Source organism: Rutidosis leptorrhynchoides, chromosome 7, assembly GCF_046630445.1.
Source record: "Rutidosis leptorrhynchoides isolate AG116_Rl617_1_P2 chromosome 7, CSIRO_AGI_Rlap_v1, whole genome shotgun sequence".
Lineage (NCBI taxonomy): Eukaryota > Viridiplantae > Streptophyta > Magnoliopsida > Asterales > Asteraceae > Rutidosis > Rutidosis leptorrhynchoides.
The window spans coordinates 31,577,888-31,593,721 of record NC_092339.1 but is presented as its reverse complement, the minus strand read 5'-3'; the positions used below and the strand labels follow the sequence as shown (position 1 = coordinate 31,593,721).

The 15,834-nt window shown below is 34.9% G+C and overlaps 1 long non-coding RNA gene across 1 annotated transcript; it reads left to right on the top strand.

Annotated features, from left to right (window-relative positions):
- Positions 1–13,598: 13,598 nt before the first annotated feature.
- On the top strand, positions 13,599–15,834 carry LOC139856805 (uncharacterized). The gene is made up of 3 exons (XR_011762190.1): positions 13,599–13,771; positions 15,019–15,148; positions 15,623–15,834. It is a non-coding gene; the product is annotated as an uncharacterized lncRNA (long non-coding RNA).

Genomic DNA, 15,834 nt, shown 5'->3' with positions numbered 1-15,834 from the left:
TCGTCGTAGGCAAGATTCGAACCTGATACATCTTGCAAGGAACTCATGCGCTTAGGGATCCAACAATTTTGGCCAAATTTTTTAAAATTATGTGGTCCAATTTAAAATATGATCAAAATCTGCCCCAATTTATACATCATAAAGTAAAAAAAAAAAAAAAAACCCCTAAAAATCATACCTTGCTTCTTTTTTCTCCTTTACCTTTCCTTCGTTATATCTATATATATCTAAAAGGTATAGCCAAAGTGAATAGTAAACCTCACAAGTTTCACAAACTACCTTCAATCTTTTACTTATTTACATTTTAAGGTATTGCCAAAGTAAATAGTAAACCTCACAAGTTTCACAAACTACCTCCAATCTTTTACTTATTTACATTTTAGCCTCAAAATATATAATAGTTAACTTTATAGCTTATATAAATTTACCACAAACTTTTAACATTTTATACTTTGACCATTAAACTTCTCATTCATTATAAATCGACCACCTACTTTATATACTACCTAATAGACAAAAACGATTAATAGTCACCAGAGGCGTTTTCGTCCTTTCACCTTTTTCCCTTTTCCCACCTTTTTTTCAAAAAAGCCCCCATAGTTTGTTCAAATATTAAAATCGCCCCCCCAAAGTGCCAAATACTCATTTTCATAAAAAAATTTAAATAAACTCCGCCCAAATATTCAACGGGCCATATCTTCTCGCTCGCAACGAGTTAAATTTTTCTGACACCATCGTTAAACTCGAAATAATTTTAGGAGCATACTATCACTAACTATACACAAAACAGACGCTTTTTAAAAAATACTAAATATTTGAGGTACTTTTCATACACGTCGATTTTGCGTTAAATTTTTAAAAGCCGACAATTCCATAGTGAAACGCGGAGATGTACATATATTGTTAATTTAAATAACATTTAAATCTTTCACAGATTATACTTTTTAGTTCGAATCGAATTGCGCTTCAACGATATCATCTTTAGCCACGAAATAATTTTACAAACTAAACGCAATATTATACATTGAAAAACGAACCCCGGCGCGAAGCGAGGGTTCGAACACTAGTTTAGACTAACAACAATTATAATTTTACCAGCAACAATTTAAGGAAGAAAAAAAAAGCATTTTAAATTATAGAGTTTAAACGTTGAAATCTTACACTCTTTCACTCGACTTAGGACCTCGATGTCGATGGGCGATGCCGACACGACAACGGATGTGTGTGGGAGAACGATCGGATTTCTTCGTCCTCAGTGGTGACGCCGAACAATATGTTAGGAGTGTGAAGCGAGTTAAACTAGGAATCGGAAAACGAAAATTGAAGGTTGTTGAAAACAAGCGAATCACAGCCGCGATAGGGTCATTGCGACCGCGATGGATGGACAGCGAAGGAAGGTTCTGGGGAAGCCCGCATCGCGACCGCGATGCATGTGTTGCGACCGCGACGCGTGTCTGACGGGAAGTTTCCAGAATCGTGTTTTCTTGTTCCCAAAGCTATTTCCTTGTTGAGTTTTGCCTATTTAAGCATCTTATTGTAACCCATACATGTATTCACGAAAATTATCAATAAAAGAACTCTCTTTGGTGCCCGAATATTAAAGTAATCATTCGTGATTACATATAATCTCGTTAAATTCTCTTGTCTTTATCGTTTTTGCTAGTTTTGCTCGTATACATCAACCATTTTCGTTTATTGTAAGTGTTGGGAAATTACAGCCTCACTAATTCCCAACAAACGCCCAATGAAAAACAGTAAAGAAATAAGAACAATACACAACACAAGATTTAACGTGGAAACTCCAAAATAGGAGAAAAATCACCGGGTCCCAAAGAGAGAAATACACTATATCACAAATTGTTACAATGATATAGACGACTCTCTTAAGCCAACTACACTCTTCAAAATATTTAACTAATACAACTCTCAAAGGTAAGAAAGAAAGAAATAATCAAATACTTAAAGTGTATTGATTGGTGCAATTTGGAAGTAATTCCATAAGCTCCTTTTATAACCAAAGAGATTACTTCCCACTCTTTCCATCCACCGATGTGGGACTAAGCAAAAAACATTTCTTCTACTAGCCAAAAAATCAAACCAACAAATCTCCACCTTTTGGATAGAAGAAGATAACCATGCTTCCACATTGCAAGGATAACCGATGTAGACGCTTCCTCGACGACAACTTCAAGATCCTCATCTTCATGTCGTTGACATTATCTCCCAAGAGACAAAACTTGCATCTTCATCGAACATTGTCAAGACCCGACAATCATTGTCACCACAGACAATCATAACTCTTAACAAGAATTATCATACTCCACCATTAATAGTATAGCACTTAGAATATCACATTCCAAGCATTTCACCTCGGCACATGTTGTTGAACAACCAGCTGAAACTTTATGATGCAACTTCCTGTTTGGCTTTCCCTGGAAGTTTCATCAGCTACAACATCAGTTTCCACCACACAACCTGCATCAATGCCAACCAATGCCCATGTGCAATTGTGGAACCGCTAACGAACATCCCTTTTCATGGTGGCGTAGACACACCATGAGGATGGTGTGACTTCAGAGGAATTCGTCACTCTCCGTAACAACGGAGACAATGTTAGCGTCTTTGGAGTCATTTGCCGGATTAGCTCCACCTGGACAATTAACCCTTACATGCCCAGTCTTCCCGCACCTCCAGCATACCAGATTCTTCCCAGAGTTTCTCTTTCGCCTATCCGAACACAACACTATCGTATCTCCTGATGACGAGACCCCGTTACCTTCCAGTCTTTTCTCCTCGGATAGGAGCTTGCTGGTAACGTCTTCAAACTTCAGAGTTTTCTTCCCATACATTAAAATAGGTTTCATGTGTTCATAAGACGATGATAAAGATAATATCAACCTCAAAGCTTTATCTTCATCATCCGTTTTAACTCCAATAGCCTCCAGTTCTGAAACAATACCGTTAAGAATACTTAGATGATCTGAAATCTTTGAACCCCCATCCATACGCAGAGTATGAAATTGTTCTTTAAGACACAACCGATTTGAGATGCCCTTGCCCTGGTACAACTGCTCTAGTTTAACCCAAAGCTCCTTTGCCGTTGATAACCCATGCACATTTGCAAGCACGTTCTTTGCAAGACACAAACGAATCGCACTTGCTGCCCTCAAATCCATATCATCCCATTCTTCTTCATCGAACTTACTGCTAGAATCACTGCCGGGAACAAATGTGGGTTTACCTTTCAATGCCTTGTGTAACCCGGACTGAATCAACACATCCTTGACTTGAACCTGCCATAAGTCAAAATTGATCATCCCATCAAATTTCTCTACATCAAACCTCATTGGACTGAACTTCGACATCGTATCCGTATCCTATAAACAACACTTTCTCTGATTTTGCTCACGTTTCTAATAGCCAAAAGATGTAGCAGGTAGCCAGGACCCTTTAAATCGGAAATTCACAACTCGCCACTAACAAATCCAACTATTACTACGAATCAGAAAAAATATTGTCTAACCAGATACCCTATACGATCAATAGAACTCGTTTCTGATGTGGACGATCCACTCCCGTGGCAACCACAGGGCATACTCCGACTCCTATAACCGAGGCCCCCGTCAAAACTGACGCTCTGATACCAGTTGTTGGGAAATTACGGTCTCACTAATTCCCAACAAACGCCCAATGAAAAACAGTAAAGAAATAAGAACAATACACAATACAAGATTTAACGTGGAAACTCCAAAACAGGAGAAAAACCACCGACCCCTAAAGAGAGAAATACACTATATCACAAATTGTTACAATGATATAGACGACTCTCTTAAGCCAACTACACTCTCCAAAATATTTAACTAATACAACTCTCAAAGGTAAGAAAGAAAGAAATAATCAAATACTTAAAGTGTATTAATTGGTGCAATTTGGAAGTAATCCCATAAGCTCCTTTTATAACCAAAGAGATTACTTCCCACTCTTTCCATCCACCGATGTGGGACTAAGCAAAAAACATTTCTTCTACTAGCCAAAAAATCAAACCAACAGTAAGTGTGTTTGATAACCTAGAGTTATCAAGTGTTGTTAGGGCTCACATGCTTTATTCCTAACACAATACCCACGACTCTGTGTGCTCTTAAGCTTTACTAAGTTTGAACTAAAATACCACAATAAATCTATGTGCTTAAAACACGATTCCAATCAAAGTGTCAATATGATTCTTAAAAACTCTAGCACGACTCACACCTATATACGGAGTACTTCAACATGACCCTCACTAAAAACTACAACGATTGAGAAATTTTCAACCAAGTTAAACATGACGTGAAAAGTACTAAAACCTTACAACCAAAGTACCAATGTCAGATCTTGAACGTAATGCTTGAGGGTGCCAATTATTGAACATAATTTTTGGAAGATCAATCTTGAGCATAAAATATGATGAATATTTAATTTAAAATTCTTTTTTAGTTTCCATTATATATTATAGTTAGATAGTTAGATTATCTAAAAAATGACCGCTAAGACATAAAAAAAAAAGTAGTGAATACAGAATTTGAACCAATGCCAACTATGTTCTGAAATTGCAACTTACTAAATGCCGCTTGATGTTTTTGTAATACTCCGCATTTGTGATCACCCGAAAATTTTTGACTTATTTAAACCAATTCTCTATACGATTTATTATTTTAACACGTTAAACAAAGTCTGTTAGATTGAGTCTCAAAATTTTAGAACTGTTTTATATATACAATTACATTTAATTACTCTCGACGATTCATGAACAATTATATGTATATATATATATATATATATATATATATATATATATATATATATATATATATATATATGTACTAGTAAAAAACGACTTTCCTACAGTAAAACCCTATTTGCTACAGTAAAAATTACTTTGCTACAGTAAAACAATATTTTCTACAGTAAATACTATTTGCTACAGTAAAACCGTACTTTGCTACAACGCTACATTGATTTGCTACAGTAAATACGATTTGCTACAGTAAACACTATTTGCTACAGTAAACACTATTTGCTATAGTGAACACTATTTGCTACAGTACACTATTTGATGTCGACAACTAGCAAACAAAAACGGAAAAGGCGGCCATGCGATCGCATCGCAAAAACACTGAAAACTCATGCGATCGCATGAGCTACAGTAAATCGAAAAGTAATATAAATACGCAGTTTGTTCGACGAAGTTTATCACAATTATCTCTCAATATTTATATTAATATTATAATTATAATTTTAAATTTAAGTTTAATAATAATAAGGTATATACAAGGGTATTTTTAATTCGGGTTTCAAACCGTTTTAAGCTAAGGAAATATTGGGTATTGTTCGGGGTATTGTTCTTGAATCCAAGGTTAACCATAAAGTCGTCTACCATCATTACGTCTATGCAATTTGCTAACAATATTGAGTCTCAATATTGAACTGTGAGTTATAGTCACCCTTTTTAAATACTTTAAATATTTTTGGGCTGAGAATACATGCAATTTATTTAAACACAATAAGACACAAGTACATACTAAATTCTACACTGAGTTAAACCGAAAATCCCTTAGCTTTGGTAACTAGTAGCTGCCAGTACATAGGATATGGACTGGTGGGCGCGAATAATTGTATATGGATCCATAGGGCTTGACATCCCCGTCCGAGCTAGAGCGCTAGCCTTTTAACGGACGTATGTTATTTGAGTTTAAGACACGTTGGTTTGCGTATATTAAAACGAATGGGGTAATTATCACTATAGCGTTAAGTTTAGTTACCATGGTGCTCTGTTACGTAGAATCTATTGATAAACTTTTGATGAAATCTTGTGGTCTATCTTTATATATGTTTATGACTCGAGCAATTAAACCTATAACTCACCAACATTCGTGTTGACTTTTTAGCATGTTTTATTCTCAGGTCCTTAGAATGCTTCCGATGTGATGTGCTTGTTGCCTGCATGGAGTCTCTCATGCTTTGTACAAAGTTTATTGCATTCAAAATAAAACTGCGTTGTGTAATAAATAATTGGACTGTGATGTCAACCTTTAATTAAAGACTTATGTATTTCGGGGTTTTGCTTATACCTAAGCATTCGCCCACATGTTTATAACTTTCTATGTTTAGAAAGTCACTTATTTTAATGAATGCAATATTTTATCAAAACGTATCATATAGAGGTCAAAACCTCACTGTGGAATCAATGATTAACGTGCCGCGTCAATAGCGATTTTGACGGGTCGTTACAGTTGGTATCCGAGCTTGAGGTCATAGGGAACCAGAAATTACATTAGTGTGTTTAACTGGTAATTGTTAGGATGCATTAGTGAGTCTGGACTATGACCATATCTGTTTTTACTGATTTTTGCTTATTATTTGGTCAAAAACATTATATGTGATATATTTATATGCTAACGTAATTGTTGTTTCAATTATGTGATAGATGACTTCTTCTAATCCTATCATTTTGTACGACTCGTAATTGGACACTGAATCTATTCTATCCACAACTGAAAAGGCGTTCCAATACCTATTAAAGAAGAAATTGTGTTAGCCGGGGAATCTCAACTCCCGGTAAACCCAGAGGAGGTTCCAGCTCTACCCAACTCTAGTTTTCCGGAGCCACATTATCATTGGCATGGACCCATGATCCCTGGAGTAAACGAGGATCGTCCATTTCTAAACAAATATGGACATTGGTCCAGATATACCGCCGACGGGCGGGTTGTGCCGATTACGCCTGACAGATTTCGGTTCATGACCACCGGTACATATTCTCGCAGTTCGTCATCATATTCTCCTACACATGACTCAGACAGTTCGTCATCAGACGAGATCAGTAAGGAGGAGGATTTCGCTAATGAAATAAAAGAGATCACTAAAGGGAAATTCCAACTTGCTATAGATAATAAAAACAACCACAATAATAAAAAGTCCTTAATTATTAAAAAGGAACATGACCATTCGATCCGTAACCACCCTTATTGTATTAAACCCACTGAGGCAACGGGTACCTCAAAACCCCAACTAAAAATAAAATACACTGCCAGAATGTCTGTCAGACCATGTGCACACAAACAATTGGCAGAGAGAACCAAATGGGAAGAAGTTTCTTATAGTTCTGAATAAACGACCTCGCAACCATAAATCTTCCATGCGCTATCCTATTGCTTATGTGTGATGACCCGGAAATTTCTGACCAAATTTAAACTTAATCTTTGTATGATTAACATTTTCGACACGATAAGCAAAGTCTGTAAAACTGAATCTCAAAATTTTTGAACTACTTTTATATATTTAAATACCCTTCGGTTATTTTCGACGATTCGAGAACAATTATATGTAAATAGATACATATATACTATAACATGAAAAGGTAACAATGTATTAATTGTTTGATACCGTACATTAAACTTATTGGTTTAAATATCTATTTGAATGTATATGATAAGTTGAAATATTTATTATTAAAATTTATTTATAAATAACTTCCAATGTGTATTTAAAAACTGATTTATGTATATTAAAAAGATATATACATATATATAATAAACGATAGTAACATTCGTTTATTGATTCAATTGATATTTAGATAAGTTAACTAAAGCGTTTAAGATGAACCAGTTAAACACTAATTTGTTACAGTGTTTTCAAATTGCCACATTACTCAAAATGCTACAGTGTTTTCGAAAATCACTATTTGCTACAGTGAATTGCTACAGTAAAATTTGACTTTGCTACAGTAAAACGCTATTATAAAAATGTATTTTAACAAATAGCGAGACGATGATTTAACAAATAGCGAGACGATAATCATATGTAAAATATCGGTATTGTATGGTATTGTATTATTTTGGTTTATTAATAATAAATGCATGAAATGATTATTTGTATTATTAATACTTATTATTATTATTACATAATAACGTAGTAACTCGCTATAATTTTTCATAGTGGAATATTATTAGGATTTTAGTAGTTAATTCCTTGTACTAGCTATTATGTATGAACTTAACGGGTAGGTAATACCCTAGAAATAATTATAAAATGCTAATAAGAAGAAAAGGCTTTTATAATAATCGGTTCATATTATTAATATGCTACGATTAACTATTGACAACTCATTTTACCTATAATATTTTATATGATTAAATTATATCTGTTGTGTTTATTGAAGAAACATGTCTCAAATGTCGGATGCTGAGTTTGAGCAACTAGTCGAGAAACGTGTGAATGAAAGAATTGCTGCAGCCGAGGCAGCAAAAGCAGCAGCCGAAGCAGCAGCCAAAGCAGCAGCCGTAAACACAAACTCACGAAACGGATGCTCATACAAAACTTTTCAAGGATGCAAACCACAGACGTTTAGTGGAACCGAGGGACCAGTCGGTCTAACCCGATGGTTTGAAAAGATGGAGTCCGTTTTCAAAATCAGTAATTGTGCAAACGGAGACAAGTCAAAGTATGCTTCATGCACGTTGCAAGATGGTGCACTTACTTGGTGGAACAATTATGCTAAAGCAGAAGGAATAGATACGGCATATGATATCTCTTGGGAAGAACTGAAAAAGATGCTAATCGAGGAGTACTGTCCTCGAAACGAGATCAGAAAAATGGAATCTGAGTTACGTAATCTGAAGGTTATCGGCGCGAATCTCAATAACTATGAAAAGCGTTTCATGGAACTAGCCTTGTTGTGTCCCGAATTGGTGCCAAACGAGAAACGAAAGATAGAAATGTATATTGACGGTTTATCGATCAATATCAAAGGAAATGTTACATCGTCCAAACCAAATACGATGCAGGAAGCCATGACAATGGCACACCAACTCATGGACCAGATCACAGAGAGTTCGATTAAGGCACCAATTACCGAAGTCAAGACAACTGAAGGAAAGAGGAAATGGGAAGACTATAAGGGCAAAAGTACTCACCTGAAGAAACAAGAAACTTTTAAAGGTAAACAAGATGGGGCAACTGCAAGTCCAAACTATAAGGGACCCCATCCGTTCTGCAAAAGATGTTACACACATCATGCAGATTATTGCCAAGTGGTCTGTGATAAGTGCAACAAGAAAGGACATGTGGCGAAAGATTGTTATGCCACCGTTTCTGAAGTAAAGACAAAATCGACCGATGTCAAGAAATGTTATGGATGCGGGAAGTCTGGTCACTTTATAAATCAATGCCCTGATAAGGAGAAGAACAAAGAACCCGCACGTGGGAGGGCATTTAATGTTAGTACCAGTGAAGCACGTGAGGATCCTAATCTTGTCACGGGTACGTTTACCGTTAATAATCAACTAGCTTCTATTATGTTTGATACGGGTGCTGATAGAAGTTATATGTGTAAAGACTTTAGTTCTAAACTAAAATGTGCATCATTACCTCTAGACGATAAATATACTATTGAATTAGCTAATGGTAAACTGATAAAAGCCGATAAAATTTGCCATGGTTGCGAAATAAATCTCGCTGGTGAAACCTTCGAAATCGATTTGATACCCGTAGAATTAGGAAGTTTTGACGTAATCGTTGGCATGGACTGGATGTCCAAAACAAGAGCAGAAGTTGTTTGCGCTGAGAAAGCAATCCGCATCCCTCGTAAGGATGAAACGTCATTAATGATTTATGGGGAGAAGAGCAACTCAAAGCTGAACTTTATCAGCTGTATGAAGGCCCAGAAACTTATAAGAAAAGGTTGTTATGCTATTCTGGCACACATAAAGAAGATCGATACTGAAGAAAGAAGCATTAATGACATGCCGGTTGTAAGAGAATATCCCGGAGTATTTCCAGAAGAATTACCGGTGCTACCTCCACACAGATGTGTAGAATTCCAGATTGATCTCATACCAGGAGCCGCACCTGTAGCCCGATCCCCATATAGACTTACACCTTCAGAAATGCAAGAATTACAAGACCAGTTGCAAGAATTATCGGACCGTGGATTTATTCGTCCCAGTTTTTCACCTTGGGGTGCTCCTATTCTGTTCGTCAAGAAGAAGGATGGATCTATGAGAATGTGCATAGATTACCGAGAATTAAACAAATTAACGATCAAGAATCGGTACCCATTACCGAGGATTGATGATTTGTTTGATCAATTGCAAGGATCAAGTTTTTATTCTAAGATTGATCTACGCTCCGGATATCATCAGCTGAGAGTGAAGGAAGAAGATGTTCCTAAAACCGCGTTCAGAACCCGTTACGGTCTCTATGAGTTTCTAGTCATGCCTTTTGGATTAACTAATGCTCCAGCAGTATTCATGGATCTAATGAATCGCATCTGTAGACCGTATTTAGACAAATTTGTCATTGTTTTTATCGACGACATATTGATTTACTCGAAGAACAAGGAAGAACATGAGCAACACTTAAGACTGGTACTAGAGATACTCAAGAAAGAAGAATTGTACGCAAAATTTTTGAAGTGTGATTTCTGGTTACAAGAAGTACAATTTTTGGGCCATGTTGTCAGTAAACATGGAATTAAAGTTGACCCTGCCAAGATCGAAGCTATTAGTAAATGGGAAACACCGAAGACTCCAACACAAATCCGTCAATTCTTAGGTCTTGCTGGTTACTACCGAAGATTCATTCAAGATTTCTCTAGAATCGCCAAACTCTTAACTGCATTGACTTAAAAGGGAAAGAAGTATGATTGGTCCACGGAACAGGAATCCTCATTCCAGTTATTAAAGAAGAAGTTAACGTCTGCACCCATTTTGTCATTACCGGAAGGAAATGATGATTTCGTAATTTATTGTGACGCTTCGCGCCAAGGTTTAGGATGTGTATTAATGCAACTCACAAAAGTTATCGCATATGCCTCACGACAACTAAAAATTCATGAAAATAACTATACGACGTACGATTTGGAACTTGGAGCAGTAGTTTTTGCACTCAAAATATGGAGACACTACCTATATGGCACCAAGTGTACAGTGTACACTGACCATAAGAGTCTTCAGCATATTTTTGATAAAAAAACAACTCAATATGAGGCAACGTCGCTGGGTAGAGTTGTTAAACAATTACGATTGTAAAATCCGTTACCACCCCGGAAAGGCTAATGTTGTAGCTGATGCCCTAAGTCGAAAAGAAAGAGTAAAACCTCTTAGGGTCCGAGCTTTGAATATTACAATTCGTACTGATCTCACAAAGCAAATTCAAGCAGCACAGTTAGTGGCTTTAAAAGAAGAAAATGAAAAAGGCGAAATGAGCAGAGGGTTAGAAAAACAGCTTGAAGTAAAAGCCGATGGAACCCTGTATTTTGCTGATGGGATATGGGTACCAAAACATGATAATCTAAGGCAACTAGTACTGGATGAAGCACACAAAACGAGATACTCAATTCACCCAGGAAATGGGAAAATGTACCACGATCTCAAGAAGTTTTATTGGTGGCCTAATATGAAGACAGAAATTGCTACTTATGTAAGCAAATGTTTGACGTGTGCAAAGGTCAAAGCTGAGCACCAAAAGCCGTCAGGATTACTGCAACAACCAGAAATTCCGTAGTGGAAATGGGAAAGAATAACCATGGATTTCATTACGAAATTGCCAAGGACTACAAGTAGTCATGATACTATTTGGGTGATAGTTGATCGTCTAACTAAATCAGCTCACTTTCTACCAATAAAGGAGACAGACAGTATGGAGAAATTAGCACGCCTATATTTGAAGGAAGTAGTTTCCAGGCATGGTGTACCTATCTCCATCATATCTGATCGCGACACCCGATTCACATCACGTTTCTGGCAGTCATTACAAAAAGCATTGGGAACTCGATTAGATATGAGCATCGCTTATCACCCACAGACAGATGGTCAAAGTGAAAGAACAATACAAACATTGGAAGACATGTTACGGGCATGCGTGATTGACTTTGGAACCAGTTGGGATCGACACTTACCGTTGGCAGAATTTTCATACAATAACAGCTATCATACGAGCATCAACGCAGCGCCATTTGAAGCACTTTACGGTAGAAAGTGCAGATCTCCTATCTATTGGAGTGAAGTAGGAGAAAGACAACTTACTGGACCAGAAATTATTCACGAAACCACCGAAAAGATCATTCAAATACAACAGCGATTGAAAACGGCCATGAGTCGCCAAAAGAGTTATGCTGATGTAAGAAAAAAACCGCTAGAATTTCAAGTGGGCGACAAAGTCATGTTGAAAGTGTCACCCTGGAAAGGCGTTGTACGATTCGGTAAACGAGAAAAGCTAAGTACTAGGTACGTAGGACCCTTTGAAATCACCGAAAGAATTGGAGCAGTTGCTTATCGATTAAAGCTACCGCAAGAACTTAGTAGTGTTCATGACACATTTCATGTGTCAAATTTGAAGAAATGTTTAGCTGAAGAGGATGTCATAATTCCTCTTGACGAAATACGAATCAATGATAAACTCCACTTTATCGAAGAACCTGTTGAAATCATGGACCGTGAGGTCAAACAATTAAAACAAAGCAAAATACCGATAGTTAGGGTTCGTTGGAATGCAAGACGAGGACCCGAGTTTACTTGGGAACGTGAAGATCAAATGAAGTAAAAGTATCCACATTTGTTCACTGATATCGCTCATGAAACAGGTACTACTCAAAATTTCGGGACGAAATTTTCTTTAACGGGGAGGTACTGTGATGACCCGAAAATTTTTGACTTATTTAAACCAATTCTCTATACGATTTATTATTTTAACACGTTAAACAAAGTCTGTTAGATTGAGTCTCAAAATTTTAGAACTGTTTCATATATACAATTACTTTTGATTACTCTCGACGATTCATGAACAATTATATGTATATATATATATATATATATATATATATATATATATATATATATATATATGTACAAGTAAAAAACGACTTTCCTACAGTAAAACTGTCACAACCCTAATTTTTTCGATTCAACTTTCCTTTGCAACATATTATATTCCGTTATAATTTTCATTGATGATAATTGGTATTTATCATACATTTCATGGGTTGCATTTTAGACGTCTAAGTTACTCATAGTTTCGAGCATCGAACTACAACTTTGGTCACTACCACAATCTGCAAAATCACTTTTAAGGAATATCTTATAATGGACCAAGATGTAAGCTGACTAAGTACATATATATTTTATATATTTTTATTAGATAGAGTAAATAGAAAAATAAATAAACAATGAACTTAACTTATTGTAAATATCGATATTGTGTATGGATTCTAGCAAAATCACCACAAATGTTAGCACCTCAAATTCCATTAACATAAACAAATATAATTGCTGAGTCAGAACCCATGAGAGCTTAAAGACACCAAATTCCATATACATAAGACAACCTTTAACATTTAAAATCATAATAATATAATGGATTGTGGACATCATGGATTAATTGATAATAAACAAGTTGTAACTTTGTGATAAGATTTAAAAGTTGGAGTAGTTGGTTCTTTTGAGCTGTCAGTGAGACAAACGATTAATTAGTTACAAATGATAAATAACAATTGCATACGCCTAAATTAGAGTTAGTCAACAAACACGTCCCCTCGCCTCTTCCTTTTATCATGATTTTTCAGCCACTTCAAGTTATATATTACCTCTTATACACCTTATTCATTACTCAATAATATTAGTAACATTCACAATCAAAATCAAAATTGGTAGAAAGACAGAAACATGTACGGATGCAACTCAAACGTGAACGACAAGTTCTACGTCTTCATTGGTTATATTTCGATTTAGCTTTGAAGGTATTCCCCATTATAACTTAAATGTTAATCATCTAGTTTTGTAAAATATTTAAATCGAAACAAAGAAAAACTAACTATTAATGTCGTTCGTTTTTGTTGATCGTATCATGAACTTTGTGGTTCATGTCCATAACTTATGTTTTTAATAATGAAACTGAGGTTCTTAAAAATATAATAATTCACAGAATTTTGAAGAGATTGATTTGAGCCATGTGAACTAGATTATGTTATATTATAAATGGTCACCTTGAATTATGATATACATGTATATGTATAATATAATGGCTTTGAAATGACTTATTATACTACGTAAGAATTATTATATAATTATAATTATTATTATACGAGTTTTTGCAAATTAGATAAACAAAGGGTCTCAAATCTCAATTGTGGTTTAGTACTAAAATTATTAAATCCTTAACTATTGACAATTTCATAATTTTTTTTAGAATCTAGTAATCAGAATATATATATAAAAAATATATATATTATTTGTACATGTATATATACATATACGTTAGTAGCATTACTAATCATGCGTTTCTCATATATGGGTTTAAAACGAAAACGAAACCAATCATAAAACTCATTGTTTCGGTTTCAATTATGGGACGGTTTCGGATTTTAAACTAAAATTTTAAGAAGATTCTGGAGCTAAAAGCTCATACAAATAATACAATACATATAAGACACTATATATACTAGGATTTTTCAACATATAATTTGGAGTCAAATGAAGTATAAGTTTATAAATAGAGATGAAAACTCAGTACGTGAAAACAAAAATAAAGGTGATGAGTCTAAACTTTTATGAAATATATGTTTTCAGTTCTTCAAGTATGAGTAGTTTTGCAAAGGAAAAGGAAAATTATATATATATATATATATATATATATATATATATATATATATATATATATATATATATATATATATATATATATATATATATATATATATATACTCGTATGAACTATAAGTCTTCAATATTTTATAATTTATATTTTAGCCTCTAAATTATTTACTCCATATTACTTCATAATTTAATAAAGATTTAATATAGTTTCAAAAAGCCTAATTTTGAGTTCGGTTTTGTACATACAAGGGATTTTCATTTAAATTTAATTACATATCTAGTTCCTAAAGTATTTATTATGTCCAAAACTATAAGAATACTTGTTAAGCCTGAAATTTTAGTAGGAATATATAGAATAAAGGGTTAAATTTAGTTAAATTGTTTTATGTAGACTTCATAAAGGATTCAGGAGCATTTTATCTATCTTGAAAATTTTAGAGATTTATCAAGGTTGAGTACTAAGGTTATCTGTGTTTCTTTTTGCGCTCAAGTTTGTGTGAATTACTGCTATACACGCTAAGGTGAGTCTACAGTCCCTTTTTCATCAACATTTTTGGGATGAGATACATGCTGCTTTTGAAACTGTTTCTTAAATTGTTTTTACAACTGTTTACATATTAGGCACGAGTAACTAAACGAATATACATATGAGTTCAGATCAAAAATCCCTTAGCTTGATTATATTAGTTACTTTACGTAAGCTCGACTTATAGGGACGGTACCGTTAGGTTTGACAAACCTCGCCCCAACACACAGGGGTGCTTATTTTGATGTAACTTGTACACTTGATCGGTGTATGCTTAGAAAGGGTAAAAGGAAGACGCGTAGCGAATGAGCTATGCGCAGGTTAAAGTCTTGTAATCAAGTGCTCATAACAAATGTATAATTTTTACTTTGCTTTGAACGAAATCTCGTGGCCTAACGTACGATAAATGATTTGCTAAACCTGTAGATTCACTCAACAATTTGTTGACCTTTTGCATGTTATATCTCAGGTCCTTAGAGGTTTGCTTCCGCTGTATTTGATGACTGCTTGCATAACTGGATGAAGTCCGGCATTATTTATCTTTGTTTCAAGAAACACCTTTACATTCGCATTTGAAAACTTTTTATTTTAAATAATGTTTGTGAATTATTTATCTTGGTCATTATTGTTAAACTACTTCGAATTTCTTTATGATCAATGACAATGTTTATTAAACTTTAA